Source organism: Castor canadensis, chromosome 1 (genome assembly GCF_047511655.1).
Source record: "Castor canadensis chromosome 1, mCasCan1.hap1v2, whole genome shotgun sequence".
NCBI lineage: Eukaryota > Metazoa > Chordata > Mammalia > Rodentia > Castoridae > Castor > Castor canadensis.
In genome coordinates, this window is record NC_133386.1 from 194,256,466 (window position 1) to 194,273,047 (window position 16,582).

A 16,582-nucleotide genomic window follows, 5' to 3' on the forward strand; every position below is an offset into this window, starting at 1 on the left:
CTTCCTTTTAAAGACCGAATAATGTTCCATACATGTCTATACCACATTTTGCTTTCCATTTATCCATTGATGGCCACTTGGCTTGCTTCCATGTTTTAACTATCTTGAAAGTCTAAATTCTCTAATCTACCAGATTAGAGACACACCTCCATGACACTTTGTTCTCAGTTTACCCTCTAGCAATTCTGAAAAAAATGTCTCTTACAATCACACTTTGGTTTATTCCTTTTCATATTCTATACCTTCTTCTTGGAATGTCTTTTGGTCTTTCCAAACCTATTTCTTTCTCTCTTTTTTTTTAGTACTGGGGTTTGAACTCAGGCCTCATGCTTGCTAGACAGGCACTCTATAACTTGTGCTACGTGGTTAGCCTTCTATAAACCTAAACTAGAACTTGACTCCCTTTCTTTCCCCCCTAAACTTCATGGATACTCCTTTAGTTGAATTAATGACACTGTATTTGACATTAAAAAAATGCCCTTCCATCTTTCCTATTGGATTTTCTTACTCCTAGTAAGAGGAAAGTTACTTCATATTTCAATAATTTGTGCCCTATTATCTCTCACAGCATCTGGTTTCAATGAGGGAATATAAATGACTTATCAATTAGATAAGAAAGTCTTCCTCAACCAGGTAATGACAACTCAGTCCTTTCAGTTGTTTTGGTCAATGTTTTTTAGACATTTTGACCCTGTTTTTCTTTTCTCTTAATTAAATCTCTCAGCAAGTTATATTGGCTCTACCTTCAACGTAGATGTTGACTTTTTATTTTCTGAGAGATACCATCATATCTTGCTTAGGTTATTGCAATGGCTGTTTTTTTTGGTACACTGGCGTTTGAACTCAGGACCTTGTGCTTGCTAGACAGGTGCTGTACCACTTGAGTGAGACCTCTAGTCCTTTGCCATTGCTCTTAACTGGTGTCCCACTTCCCTGTTATGAGCAGAGAAAATAGAGTGATTCTGTTAACAAATAAGAAAAAGTCAGATCCTCCCGGGCCCTCCCAAGCCCTTCCTCTACTGAGTTGACCACTACCCTGCTATTCTCCTTTACTTCCCTGTCCAGTCTTCCTCCTGTTCTCACACTTGCTTCCTCTGCTTTAGCACACATATCTCCTTGCTTGCCTTAGGACACGCTAAGTGTGATTCCAGACTTGTGTACTGTTCACTATCTTTAGAACATCCTTGCTCCTGTTAATCCCATCACCTTTTCTTTGTTCTCATTTAAGCTTTGACTCAAATATCAACTGTTTGTGAAGTCCTGCTTAACCATTTTACCTAAAATAAAACCCTTTCCTACCTCAGTACTCATTGTCCCTTGTCTGCTTTTTTCCTCTCTTAAATAGCACTTGTCTTCTTCTAACACACGATATTCACACACAACTCACTAATTTTGCTTATAATCTCTGTCCTGACAATAGGATGCAAGGACCATGAAAGAAGGCACTTTGTCTATTTTGTTGATTGTTGTGTCTATGTGACTGGGCACACAGCAAGCCTTCAGTAAAGTTGTTGAATGAAGATAATCTTTTCAAAGCAAATCTAGTAGCAAAGAGGACAATTACTACTCAGATAGGTAGTTCTGATTTCCACTTGCCCAAATCAGTGACAAAATTGGAGACTGGTTGTGATGAGAATTGGTAAAAGTAGAACATGAAACAACTTTTTGGGCTATGAAGCTCAGTATCAGCTGAAACCCAGGCCTGTAGTGTCATAGCAGCAGAACCTGGCTATAGGAGGGGGTCCAGCTTGCTCACCTGCAGGATGAGCTGAATCCTTTGGAGAGGCCCCCATGATCCCCTCCACTAGTCCAGAATTCTGGGTCCAAATCCATGAAACCCTAAATCTTCGGTCAAAAAGATTAAAGCTATCAATCTATAATATCAGATGCTGTGGAAACCTTGGGTTGGTTCTTTTCAGATGAATGTGTAATTCTGTGTCAGATCTACTGATTCAGATGCCCACATTTTTTGTCATACTCATACTATTTAATATGAATCCAAATACATCATTTGAATATGCATGCTAATTAAGGTGTTTGAAACGTTTAAGAGTAACTGCTTAATTTGACTTGAAGTACTCAGGATGATTAAATTCAATTAACTAAGTTTATGTTTGATTTAACTGCTAAAATGCAGATATATATTTGACTTATTAAATGTGTACATTTTAATTTAGTAGATTTTCAAGAGTTAAAGTGCTCATGGTGGTCTCTAAAGGGGCTTGAGAAACCATGTACATTAAATTTGTGATTGTAGTATAAAAATTTTAAGAGAATTTAATTAATTAAATTTGTAAATAGTGTTTAAATATTTAGAAGAATTTTTCCCTTTGATTTTTTTGACCTTACTTTGAATTAAGATAACTTGATTGTACATAGTGCTTAAATTATTTGGATAGAGTTTAATCTGTTATATTTTTGGGCTAAAGAAACATTAATTAAAGAATTGTGATTTTTTAAAATTTAACACAAACCTTAGTAGATCTATAATTAAACTTAATGATATTTGAAAATGGCATTGAATGGTCTAAGAAAAAAGTTCTAAGTTTATAACTTATAAAATATTATAACCAGTTGGCAAATGGCTTTGGATATTCCTTTCCATGCCCAAGAGACCAGAATATTAAAAAGTTACTTGTTTCATGGTGCATTATAGGAGCTCATATTCTTGTGGATTTGAATTTATTGAGTGAGGGGAGAAACATGGAGCCATGGAATGAAGAGGTGAGTTCTCTGGGGCTTGGGGATGGGAGTATAGTTCCAGTTCTGTGGTTTGTGATGTAATCCTGGGCAAGTCATTCAAGAAAACCAAGTCCCAAGTTTGTGAAGAAGACAACTCTTGGCAGGGCCTCTGGGATTCAGGTGACTGGGAAGATGAAGAAGTGCTCTGAAAATGATGATGTGGTTATGATAATTCTGGGTGATTGTCACCTGAAGAAGAAAGAGTTTGACAGAGGAAACAAATATTTGTTGAGCTTCTGCTCTGTGCTATCCCCTGGGTCAGGGACTTCCCACATTGCGGCTTTGTTTGTGAAGTGAAGTAACCTGCTTAAAGTCACAAATGGATGGTTTGAGATTTGAACCATATGGGCATAATCTCCTCTTCACTGGGTAAGGATAATAGTCTAGGAAAGAAAATAAATGACACAACCTAGAGAAAATACTTAATGAGAACCAAGAGGCAAACTATCACATCTAGGGAAGTGCAGTCAAATTCAGTAATTCAGTCAGCTAGTCAGATGTCACACCAGAAATTACTGGAAGTGAATATGTCTTAGGCAGAGTATGGCTCCTTATAAGAAAGGATTTTAGAAGTAATTGTTCTTGAGCTGGGTGCCATTATACATGACTATAATCCCAGCACTCAGAAGGCTGAGGCAGGAAGATTGAGGGTTCAAAAGCAGCCTGGGCTACATAGCAATACCCTGTCTCAAAGAAAAAAAAAGTAATTGTTCTTCCATCCTAAATTGCTGGTCACCAATTTTAGTTCAGTGACTCATGTGCAGAAAGATCCTAGGCTCTTACCTTTTACTCATTCTCCAGTGGACTACCCTTGACCCATCTAGGTAGAATTTCTTTGAGTTGCAGTGAACCCTGTTTGCCAGTTCCTTCCCCTAGTGGCAGTGGCAGGTCTCTTGCCTGCCTCACAGGAAATTAGGACCCCATAGAACTTCCAGACTCTAAACACACACCCTTCAGGCTTCCCCTGCAACAACATGAGGTGGTGCTACTCTGATTCCTGTTCCAATAATTAATTCTGCTGGAGACTCACTAAGTGGGTACTCAAAAACATTTGTTGAATGAATCAATTTCATTGAAGTTTTGGGTGGCTGGAAGCACAGAAAGAAGAACAAGGAAATTATCTTTCAATTTTAGTGCTTGCTTCCTTGAGTGGGAAGCTTTCTATGGAATAGAATTCAAATGGCACTACAGTGAAATAAATCCTTCTGATCTTCTTCAACCTGTGATACTCCAACTGCTCATCTTTCTTCCTTAGAAGCTCCCCATTTCTTTTCTATCTTTCCATGGTTAGTCATTGCTTATAGTCATTGCTACTTATATATACATATATATTCTCTTCTCCCTTTGAAAAGACTCAATAGCATCAATATGTACAAATGTAGCAAACAACATACATTGTTCTGCACTTTACTTTTTAAATTTAATGATGTATCTTGGAGATCTTTCCATGTCGTTAATTAAATCCTGACTGTATTTCCCTCCAAAGCTGCACCAGGTTGCATTTTATGAATGTCACACTTAAACAGTACCCTAATGAAGGACATTTATATTGTTGCCACTTTTCTGCAATTACCACCAAAACAGCACGTATCATAAAGCAATGTCGGATTAAAGCAGTTTGGAATATAGGGCCATGAGGACATTCAATAAAAAATATTTGCTCACTTAAAAAAGCATGTTTCATTTATAGAGTCTTCTAATATCTGCAACATCACAATAAATGATGGCCCAATTAAAAAAAATCTTTGTGTGCAACCTCCAACTTGTCTTTTATGCAAACAGCTCTTAGGCTTACTGTACCTTTCAATGTTTTCTTTTTGGGGAGCAGATAAGTGATTGGCAGAGGAACCTGCCTGTTTTTTTCTTCCTTCTTCTCTCCTTCCCTCTCTCTCTTCCTCCCTCCTACTTTCTATCTTTTGCTTCCTTTCCTCTCTCTCGTTCAGTCACCTTTTCTCTATCTCTCCCTAGGTGATCTTTATCACCTTATTACTGAAGTGTGGTCTGTACACCAGCAGCACCAACATCACTGAGTACTCCTTAGAAATAAAGAATCTGGAGCCAGTGTGGTGGTATATGTCTGTAATCCCAGCCCTTGGGAGGCTGAGGCAGAGGGATATGGAGTTTGATACTAGCCTGAGCTACCACAGTAGCTCAGTGTGACTCGACTCTGACTCAAAAACAAAAACAAAACAAACAAAAATACAGAATCTGATTCTGCCCCAGACCTACTGCATTAGGAATTCATTTTTAACAAGATCTGTAGCTGATCCTACTCACCTGAAAGTTTGAGACTGGTCAGCTAGCAGTTTAGTCTGGGAGGGATTAGTGCAGGTGGTAGTTACATGCCTTTGGGGAGGAATACAGACTGGAGTCTTGTGGTCGCTGGTCATAGAAGGACCTGCTCGAGTCCCACAGTTGGGACTTCCTGTGGTAGGGCTGATCCTGAAAGTGATTGCATATTTAGTTTGGATATCTGAAACTTAAAAGGGCTCTGAGGGGAGGATCCTGAAGGCTGAGGAAGAGAAAGCCCTGGAGAAGTAGACACTGTCCTTGTAGTCTGGACACAAGGCTGTAAAAGAGAATCCTGACCATGAGTGTCCCTTCCTTTGCACAGATGACAGGTCACTGTCCTTATAGGATTTTTGAGTTCATGTTGTGCTTGAAGAACAGCAAGTAGCAGTTGATCTAACAAGCTTTTTTTTTGTTGTTGTTGTTAAAAAATCTCTTTAAGGTGTGGAGTGGTGGTACATTATTGTAATCCCAGCACTCAGGAGACTGAGGCAGGAAGGTTGTGAGTTCAAGGCCAGTTTAAGCTACATAGTGAGACAGTGTCTCCAAAAAAAAAAAACCAGAGAGATAGGTTTATATAAGTGAATGGAAGAGAAGCACTGGACTTGTGCTTAAATGAAGTGCGTTGCCTGATGGAATGTCAGGGGCCCAAGGTCAGGGAGGATTTGCAGACTGAGAGCTTGCTCCTGAGAACCCAGCTCCAGGGAGTAATGATGAACAATGGAATGTTTTGAAACAGAGGAAAAGCTGAGGGGTTCTGCACCCCTATATTGCCTTTTTTCTTGTAATTTTTTATTAAAGTACACGAATTGTACAAAATAATGAGCTCCATTACCTTCACCTACTCCACTTTCTCTCCTCCAATCCCCTTTGTTTCCCTCATAGTCTCCCTTCTACTTTCCGCTAGGTTCACATATGAGAGAAAACATAAGTCTGGCTTTCTAAGTCTGGCTTATTTCACTTAACAGAATAATCTCCAGTTCCATACAATTTCTTGTAAATGACATGATTTCATTTTTTTAATTACTGAATAATACTCCATTGTTTCCGTATTCCACACTTTCTTTATCCATTCATCTGTTGATGGGCACCTAGGCTTATTCCATGACTTGGCTACTGTGAATAGTCTCATTGCCTTTTGAAAAGGATTTCTTCCATCCACTGTTGGCTCTTGGACTGATGGCTTGTTTCTGGGGGTGCATTATTGCCTAATAGTTGAAAGCATGAGGCATGGTATCTACGAGATGTGGAAATTCCAGGGCCAGACCTTACTAGTTTTGTGACACAGAGTAAGTTATTTAACCTTGTTCAGTTTTGTCTTCTGCAAAGTGGGAATAATATTCTCTCTCCTTGGGGTAGCTATGAGAATTCAATGAGACGATGCTCTTGAGAACTTGTCAGTGTGTTTGGTGCAGAGTAAGTATCCAGTGCTTGTTATAATTTCTAAACAGGAGACATGAGGGTACAGGGAAAAAGAGAAGCACAGAAAAACAGACCTTTCAGAAGGTGCTAATCTGTGAGCACACTGACCTGTGGAGCAGGGATGGTATGCTCTCCAATTCCAGCTCTCAGAGACCCCTGGGAGTGGCGTTCTTTCCCTGGGGTATTGGATATTGGACCAAATCCAGGGGTAGGTGCCCTCAGATGTTCCTGGAAGATCCTTGGATCTTTCTTCCCTGGGAAGGCTTCTGGATGCTCTGTTATCTGACCTTTCCACCTGGCACTGTGAGAATTAGCTCACTTTGGAATGTTCCAAGGGCTGAGCAGGAAGCCAATGACTGGCAGGCCAGGATAAACAGGGAGTGATGCCTGGAGATGGTTGGAGCTGTTTCTGGGCCTGAGAACATCTGGGGCTCCCTTCTAGAGAGTTGATCTTCTTCATTTGCTGAGTCCCTAAGCAAGTGAGAGTACAGAGAGGAAGAATTGCACAGAAACCCCATCATAATGTGCTTATACAATATCATCTTCATGAGGGCTTGAGAAAAAAATGTTTCCCCTCATTAATAGCAGAGGCTGTTAGTGATCTTCTCCTTTCTCAGACGAGAAACCCAAGACCCAGTGGCTCTCATGGTCTTCAGATCACACAGGGCTATGGTTTAGATGAGGTTGGTCCCTGCCATAACTCCTGTTGAGGCTTAATTACTCAATGTGGCAGTCGAAAGGTGGGGCATGGTAGGTGATTGGGTTGCAAGGAATACACATGCATGGATTATTAATGTCTTTTTTCAGAGACTAGGTTATATCTTTTGGGAGTGAGTTGGGTCTCTGGGGACTGGATTTCTGTGAGAATGGTTGATATAAAACCAGGTCATGCCTGCAACTCTTGCATGTGTTCCCATAATGATGCAGCATGACATAGCATCTATGGTACCAAGACACAGCATGAAGCCCTCACCAAATGCAACTACTTGATCTCAGATGTTCCTGTCTCCAGAATTGTGAGATAAATAAGATTTATTTATTTAGTTAGTTATTTTTATGGTACTGGAGTTTGAACTCAGGGCCTTTCACTTGCTAGGCAAACCATCTACCACTTGAGCAATGTTCCCAGTCCTTGAACTTTTTTTCTTTATAACTTATCCAACCTCAGGTATTTTGTTTTAGCAACAAACACAAAATGGACTAAGACACGTAGCGAATCACTGGCAAGTTTAATAATAAAATTTGTATATTCAGCAATAGCTTGCATGTATGTTACTTTATTTTATGTTTGCACAAACCCCTGAGGTCTACTTAGAGACCTATGGTCTCCATTTTATGGAGGGGAAAATTGAGACTCTAGGAAGTGGTATGACTAGTCCAAGGTCCTATCTGCTCATTGGCACAGTAAGGCCAAAGTCAGGTACTTCTAGACTTTGTTTTTTGCTTCCTTCCACAGCTCCCAGACTCTAAGGGTTCAGTCATTTTAGAACTACTTGATAATTTTGGTCTAGTCTAGGGAAATAATCCAAAATTGTTTTTAGGTGAGGCGTAAGCAGATTCAACCTCACGCTCTGTACCATAGCCTCACCACTTTGATGTGCTTCCTGCACTGCACTTCACTATTTGTCTCCAGACTCAAGTCTTCTGCAGGACTGGGCTCCTGTTTGTTTAGGAATCAGAGCCTGTTGGTGAGTCCAAATGGCTGGCTGCAGCCTGGTTCCCCATTGTCACTTTTCTTTCGGAGAACTCTGTGCTTGTGCTCATCTTCATTTTTTCCATCTGCCTCTCAGTACATTTCACAGCCTCAGAGGACCTCGTTCATGCCTCATACTTTGCAGATGGAGCACACCAATGATACCGGTAGTTTGTCCCAAATGTCACTTGTCATTATCACAGGTTTCAGATGCTTTCCTGTGTGTCCAGCCCTTTTTAAAATTGCAGCTGGTCCTGAGTCTATCTCTGCCATCTTAGGTGTCTTCTCTCCTTCTCCCTCTGAGTTGCTGTGGCTTCAGTTCTGTTTGTTTCTATTTGATCACAGGCATCTGAGTCATGCCTGAGTGGTCCTGATATGTGATATCTCTTTGCTTTCTCTGTCTTGAGAACCAGGCTGAAAATCATTCTGACAATGGGGCCTGTAATAGTTGCTTGTGTTATTTAAGAATAATCTTTATAGAAAACAAGAGAAACTAAGTATAGAGCCAAAGAGCTTGGGATAGAGGAAGTAGAGAATATGTGCTATGAATATTTATTTATGAACATAAAGAGACCAGGAAGCATCTCATTTCTGATGCACAAGAAGCACTATCTTCATGAAGCAATCAGCATTCAGGAAATCTTACCTGGGCACTCTTGGGTGATGCCCATTTGTGGTAACGTTTGTTCTCTGCCTAAGATGTACAGATAAAAGACTTGATGAGCTTCGCAAGTCACTGGTAAGCAAAAGCTATTGACCAAGCATACTTGTTTCTGCATCCCTCTGATGGAACATCTGTTGGCTCCTGGCACTCTTTGTTATCCTCAACTCAGTATTCTCAAATCAGTAGGAAGGCTGATGTGACAGAGCAAGAGAGAGTGAGAGCAAGAGTGAGAAAATAAGAAAAGGAGACACACAAATATTGCGTATGACAGGACTGAGATAATGTGGTTCTTGTATCTTGCTTGCACTGTTGCCTAAATTTGTTTCTTTTCTCCTTGCTTTTTTGGCTATTAATTTAATAAATCATTTGATTTGAGCATCTTGATTTGACCCATAAACCTTTCTCTCAGTAAACGCCTGGATGATGCACCAGTTGCCCAATGTTGTACCGAGGTAATTTCTCACCTGGCAAGTCTATTGATCCCCATCTGATGAACAGTGTCAGATTCTTCTCAGGTTTCACTTGGGGGAGGGGGTGCCTGGGATGAGGCAGTTTGGCCCCTGAATCACATGGAGGATATAGCTGGGAAGAGGAGATCAGAAGTGAGTTTTAGTTTCTGCACCAGGTTTGTTTGTGTGACATTCTGTGGTGGCTGCCCAGGTGTTTCTCTGTGGGCTTGTTGTTTGGATTCTACTTTAATTTTTTCATTTGCTTGTAGCCTAGGGCTTGGCATGTCAGTGTCTTCTCATACTCTACTAAATTCTCTGTTCTGAATTTGAGAAGCCTGCTTCTTTCTCTGTGTTTGGGTTATCTAGGGCAAGACATAAGGACTATAAGAACCAGTAAGAATGGACTATAGTGAGGAGGCCATGCCAAGATGAAGATGTAAGGAATTGGCTCTTCTCTTATGCAATTGGGGGACCTTTAGTTTTCTACTACGCAAAACAAAGAATTGTTAGGTGGGCGACTTGTGTGAAAAAAACCCTATCTTTAGACTTGAGTACATGGGACTGGAACCTGGTGTAGAGAGGTTTTTAAAGGACTCAGAGAAGGCAGTGGATGCATTTACTCTGCAGAGATCCACAAGTCTGCTTGAAGGGTTGGAGTCTGGTGTGTTCTGTGGATGCTGACCATCCTATCCAGGTTCTAATATTCTGCTCATCTTCCTCAAGCACTCCAGTCATGAGCACTTTCTACTGCATAATAACCGACACACAGTGGCTTCCTGACATTTTACAAAATAACCAAACAGCTGACAGACATGAAATGGCTTCTTTTTTCTTCTAAATTCCTCCTCAACCTACTCTGACAGTTGTCTTCTCTCTCACTTCATGACATCTTAGGTATATATAATAATCTTTCAAGTATAAAGACAAGAACTCAAAGTAGACCAATTCTTTACCTCCTTCTATATTTGTGCCCTTTTTTGGCAGTAGTGGGGGATGAACTTAGGGCCTCACACTTGCTATGCAGGTGCTCTACCACTTGCATCTCTCCACCAACCCTTTTTGTGTTGGTTATTTTTGAGAAAAGGTCTTGCCTTGCTGTTCTACACTGTGATTCTCCTATTTGTACTTCCCTAATTAGCTGGGATGACAGGAGTGCACCACTGTTCCCAGCCATTGGTTGAAATGGGATCTCACAACCTTTTTTGCCCAGGCTGGCTTCGAACCACAGTCCTCCCATCTCAATCTTCCCCTTCCTTCCTTCCTTCCTTTCTTCCTTCCTTCCTTCTTTCCTTCCTTCCTTTCTTCTTTCTTTCTCTCACTGAGGTTTGAATTTAGGAACTTGCACTTGCTAGAATAGTTCTCTATCACTTGAACCAGCCCTTTTTGCTTTAGTTATTTTTTGGACAGGGTCTCGTGTTTTTGCCTGGATTGTCCTGAACCATAATCATCCTACCTATGCTTCCCACATAACTGGGATTATAAGCATGTACCATAATGGCCATGATCCTCCCAATCTCTGCCTCTGGGTAGCTGGGATTACAGGCATGAGCCACTGAGTGTGGCCTCCTGTCTCTTTCTGTGAAGAGTTGTAGACCAATGGTGAGAGGTCAGTCAACTATTTTGCATAGGATTTTTTACATCTATTTTCATGAGAGAGACTGACCTATGATTTTTCTTTTCTTATATGCTTTCATGATATTATGGATTCAGGTTATGATGGCCTTATTAAAGAGTTTGGATATAGTCCCATTTATTTTTGTCTTAAATGTTTGAAAATTCTCACTTGACAACACTTCTGGGTCCACAGTTTTCTTTGTAGACAGGTTTTCATGTGAACCCAAATTCTTTTTAAAAAAATTTTTTATTAGGATATAGTCATTGTGCAGGGGAGTTTTATTTTGAGAATTCCAAATAGGCTTATATTGTACATTAGTTAGATCACCCCTGCCATCTCTCCCCCTCAGCCCCCTCTTCACCCCACTTAAAGCAATTGCAAGTAGTTTCTCTGTTCTATTTCATATAAGTATATGAAGTCCATCAATCATTTACCTTCACCTTAATCTCCTTCATTCACCCTAACCCTATGGTACATAAGTACCATCTGCACACACTGTACCTATCTTATAGTCCTGTCTTTTGCTATTAATATTTAAGTTGATGTTCAAAGAGGTTTCTTAATGTGTCCCTGCTGTGGGTGTGTTTTACTTTGGTCCACTTAATGCCTTCTATTACTCTCCCTTATCCCTTTTATTCCCATCTCCCCCATTTTTATTTATTTATTAAAAATTATTCATTTATTCACATGTGCATGCATTGTTTGGGTCATTTCTCCCCCCGGCCCCCTCTCCCACCCTCACCGCCCTCCCTCCCTCACTCAGTTTCAGGCAAGTCTCCGTTCTGCCCTTATCACTAATTTTGTTGAAGAAAAGACATAAACCTAATAAGGAAGACAAAGTGTTTTTGCTAGTTGAGTTAAGGAGAGCTATACAGAAATATTCCTAGCACTGCGTTCGTGTGTACACATGTGTTATGACCCATGTTGATTAATCTCTAACTGATTTTTACACTGGTTCCTGATCCCGTTCTCATGATAACCTCTGTCACTTTAAGGTTTCTGAATTAGTTCCTCTGGAGTGGGGACATCAAACATTTTCATGCTTTGGGTTTTCTACCTATTCCTATATCTCCTGTATATATTCTCCACTCCCCTTGTCATGTGATCCAAGTCCAACCACATTGCTGCATTTGCCCTAGATCTAAAGTCTTCATATGAGAGAGAACATACGATTTTTGGTCTTCTGAGCCTGGCTAACCTCACTCAGAATGATGTTGTCCAGTTCCATCCATTTACCTGCAAATGATAAGATTTCATTCTTCTTCATGGCTGAGTAAAATTCCATTGTGTACAAGTACCACATTTTCTTGATCCATTCATCAATAGTGGGGCATCTTGGTTGTTTTCATAACTTGGGAATTGTGAATAGTGCTGCAATAAATGTGGGTGTGCAGGTGCCTCTGGAGTAACCTGTGTTGCATTCCTTTGGGTATATCCCCAGGAATGGGATTCTTGGATCATATGGCAGGTCTAGGTTTAGATTTTTAAGGAGTCTCCAAATTTTTTTCCAGAGTGGTTGCATCAGCTTGCATTCCCACCAGCAGTGGACTAGGGTTTCTTTTCCCCCACATCCTCGCCACCACATGTTGTTGTTGGTGTTTTTGATGATGGCTATTTTAACAGGGGTACATCTCCCCCATTTTTAAATAGCTTTCAGTATACATCCTTATACTTCACATCCTGTACCTTCACAGATGTTATGTTTTATGATATTACTGATGCGCTATCATTCTCTTTTCCTTTCCCTCCTTCCCTGAGTTCCACAGAGAAATTCCACAATTATAATCATGGTGAACCCAAATTCTTGATGAACTCTAGGACTGCTCTTGTTCTTTCTTTGTTAGCTTTAGTCTTTAGATTTTAGAGATACTGAAGTAAAGTTCACATGGACTTCATTCCTACATAGTGGGGAGAAACCCTAGGTGTGTGTGAGGAGCACCAAGTGCAACATGTGGATCCAGGTCAACATTCTGAGTTTATTTGGCAGGAAGTTATCATAGATGAGAGGGAGGCAAGGGCAGGTAACTGTATATTAGGGATGAATCTGAGATTACTTCTCCATGCATCTGAAATCGCTGTAGTAGCTGTGACCCTTTGGTAATGTTAGGAAACAGTATCTCTAAGCATTGAGCTTATTCTGCATCTTTTGGAACATGGTGGGACTGGGAGTTGGCCAGCAGCAACCTGGTGTTTTTAGCAATGTTTAAAAATTTCCTGTTTTTCAGTGGTGCCATAAGCTTGTATCAGTTTGACCAAACGAATAAATAGCCTTTGGATACTATTAGGCTTATGTCCTTAACAGGATAGCGTCTTGAATCAGCAAGTCGCACTGGAAATTTAGGTCTCATGGCATTGAGTAGAGGAAATAGAGTCGTGGGTGAAAATGTTCTGAATCTAGGGCAAAGGAAACCATTTGATTATTCTTTGGGTTGTATGTAGCAGACTGATGGAGTCATGGAGGGAAGAATGAAGAATCTAATTCTTTGGGAAATGATAAGTGGTCCTGGAAGACTGGCTCATTAATCTGTTTTGATAATTTCCAGGGAAAGAAAGAAGTGGTAATGGGATGAGGTAGTCAAGGATATATGAAAGGAGTATGAGCAAGGGGTGATGGTAATGTGCTAAGATGGGGAAAGAGGGGAGTGAGGCCATGGGATTGAGAGACCTTGCCAGGTGGTTGGATCAGTAACCATCAAGTCCAGGTAGTTACTAGAGTTGGGGTTCTAGAGACAGTAAGCTAGAAAGATGGGAAATGTTGGCTGGAGAGTAGAAGACTTAAATTTGACATTATTGAGAGACTGTTATTGACAGTGTCAATATCTATGGAACCATTATAGCAATGAAGAAAACCATTATAGCTGAAGAAAAGATGGATATAAGAAACAAGTCAGGAACTGAAACTTCTGGATATAGGAAGGATTGGTCATGAGACTATTCTCAATGTCATACTACATCCCTTGTCTTTTCTGCTCCTCAGTGATTCTAATGTCAGTCAGTGTTGAGAGCCTCTGAGTTACAGGATAATCAGAATCACTGAAAAAGCAGTCTTGAGGTAGGAGGTACAATCTTTACAAGATGGCAGAGATGTAGGGCTGCAGATGACAGTCATAGGAAGGCTGGTGGGTGGTATATTCTGATGAAATGAGAGTAATTAAAAAAAAAAAAGAAAATTTAAGGTAGGGTAGTGGAGTGTGTGGGGAGGAGAAATGGTTTGTGAGGCCATGAGAAACAAAGCAAAAGTCCTGTGTGTAGAACCCTCCAATAAGCCCAGCTCACCCAGCTCACCCAGCTCATATAGCCTTATTTGATCTCCTTCTGGGCCTATCTCACAGGGTTTCTTGTATCTCCCCTTTGGTGGTCTTCTCCAGCTACTCCAGCTTCCTTGTCAAATCCCAGATTTCTGCTCATCTGTCATCTTATTACAGAGAACTTTCATGATCTTACTTAAATATCAGCAACTGACTCCCTATCTTCCCTTGCCCCATTTTTAATAGCACCTTTCCCCATCTGAAATATTAAATATGACACATTTACTTTGCACCCTCTTTGTATGTCTGAATTGTTTTCAGCTGTCATGTAATGCTCTCTTTCTACCTCCCAGTCCACTCACCTCAACTCTAACAACAAAGGAAGCCTTAAGGACCATGTGACTCAGATGGAGACAAAGGTGACGACTGAAAAATTGGATCAAATCCTAGCAAAGGTTGGTCTGAACCCATATAAAACCCTGAAATGAAGCCTACTAAATCTGACTGGAAACAAAGATTAGGGAATGCAGGCTCTGAGGGAATAGGTAAATCTCTGTATTTGTTTTTGTGGCAGGCTCCGAGGTACATCTGCACATTTTATTTTCCTGTAGGTTCATATTGGTAATTGAGATATAAAAATACCACAGTACCCATGGGAAAATGCTATAACTGAGAGATATTGAGGCTGCAGGAAAAAGCAGAGACCTAGAGATGATAAAAGTTGGATTCTGAAAGAATCTAAATTGGATTCTTTTAACATTGCAAACTTTAAATTTTGGTGTCTAATGTTTCTATTTTCTCATTGAGGGTAAAACTAAGCAGATATAATTTATCTGCCTGGGGAAGGAGCTGCAGTGAAAGGATTAATGAAAAAAATACAGGATTCTAGGATTCTAGATGCAGGTTGTTGTAGACAATTTGACTGTTCAACTGAGAGAATGGGGCATATTGTGCAAAGCTTGGAGAAATTTGAAATGGATGTGTAAGTTTGCACTGGTTTCGGTATTCAAGTTTGGTTATTTGTATAATGAATTAATTTACCTTTGAATGGGTTGTTGTCTTCCTTTGGTATCTGCTAGCCAACTGGGAGTTAATTTGTTTCTAGAACAGTGCAAGGTTTTTTTGGTTTCACCTACAAAAGTGAATGGGTCTCTGTATTTCAAGGTTGCACATTTTTCTGTACTCCATTTAGGCAGAGATAAGAACTCTCAGGCTGCAGAATACAATAGGCTATTCTTGTAACTCAGATGTGACTGGGCACCATGAGTAATCTCTGTTCTTGACCCTACACCCACCTTGAGGCAGTAACTTTGTTATCACTTCCCCAAAAAAGCAAATCCAAATGCAACAAAGGATTAATGAATAATGACAACTTCACTGAACAGTTCTTGGGGAGACTGAAAAGCTCTGTGTATCCTGTGAAGATAGTTTTGATTTATGGCAAAACCTTACAAAAATTCCCATGAGACATATATGCTTTCTTTCCAAAGGGAAGAAAAGTTTCACATTTCCTTTATCTCTTTTCTCTGTGTTCTTAAAACAAAATGATGTAATCTCCTTCAAGGTCTTGGGTCTCTCATCATCCCATCTATCCCTCTGTCCTGCAAATAAACTTGGAAGTTCCTTCAGACAGAAGATAGAGTCTAGAGTTGATAGAAGTCACAAGTACTTGGTAATCAAGCTTCTGATAATTCATTTTGTCCTTGGAGAGATGAATGAGGCAAGGAAAAGAGCCCCTTTTGGCATTTTCCCATCTTGCCAGGACTGGGGTTCCAATGGACAGAATTCTCTTGGACTCTGTTTCTTAGTTTACTTCCTTTTGTGCACTGTTTGTGTTGAGGGGAGGGGGCTGGGCTTCAGGGTTTGTTGGTTCCTAGATTTATCATGCAAAGGTCAGGAGAAAGGAGAATATTTGTAGCTTGGACCCTTGGCCACTTCCTAGTCACTATTCTCAGATCCCAGTAAGGTGAATTCCCATGGCTTACCACTTTTCTTTTCAAGTGAAGACCTTTAGGACCTGCCTTAGACAAGTAAATCTTCATAAAGCTCCTTGCCCCACCACTGGCACTGCTGCAATTTATTGTAATTTGTTCTCCTAGTAGACAGTCTTCTCCACATTAGCTTTGAATTCAACTGCAAAATAGTCATGTGTACATAATCACTAAGCATTTTAGTTCATATGTAAGCTATTTCCATAGACTGCTCTTTTTATTTACCCTTGAAGTCTGATTCCTGTTGTTATTGACTGTGCCTTTCTTTCTCATTACCCTGATATGAAAAATTTGTCAGAGAATTGCAGATCTATCCATCATTTATCCATCCATACATTCATCACCCATCCACTCATCTCTCCACTTATCCATCCACCCATCCATCTGTCCATCCATCCATCTACTACCCATCCACTCATCTCTCCACCTATCCATCCACCCATCCATCTCTCCATCCATCCATCCATCC

The 16,582-nt window shown here is 40.3% G+C and overlaps 1 long non-coding RNA gene across 3 annotated transcripts in view; it reads left to right on the top strand.

The window, feature by feature from the left end:
• The window catches only part of LOC141421776 (uncharacterized), a 246,843-nt gene that overhangs the window by 28,214 nt on the left and 202,047 nt on the right, over window positions 1–16,582 (top strand). For all 3 annotated transcript variants that reach the window (XR_012446490.1, XR_012446486.1, XR_012446494.1), the window contains exon 2: window positions 14,476–14,577. This is a non-coding gene — a long non-coding RNA (uncharacterized lncRNA). The remainder of the gene's footprint in view (window positions 1–14,475; window positions 14,578–16,582) is intronic.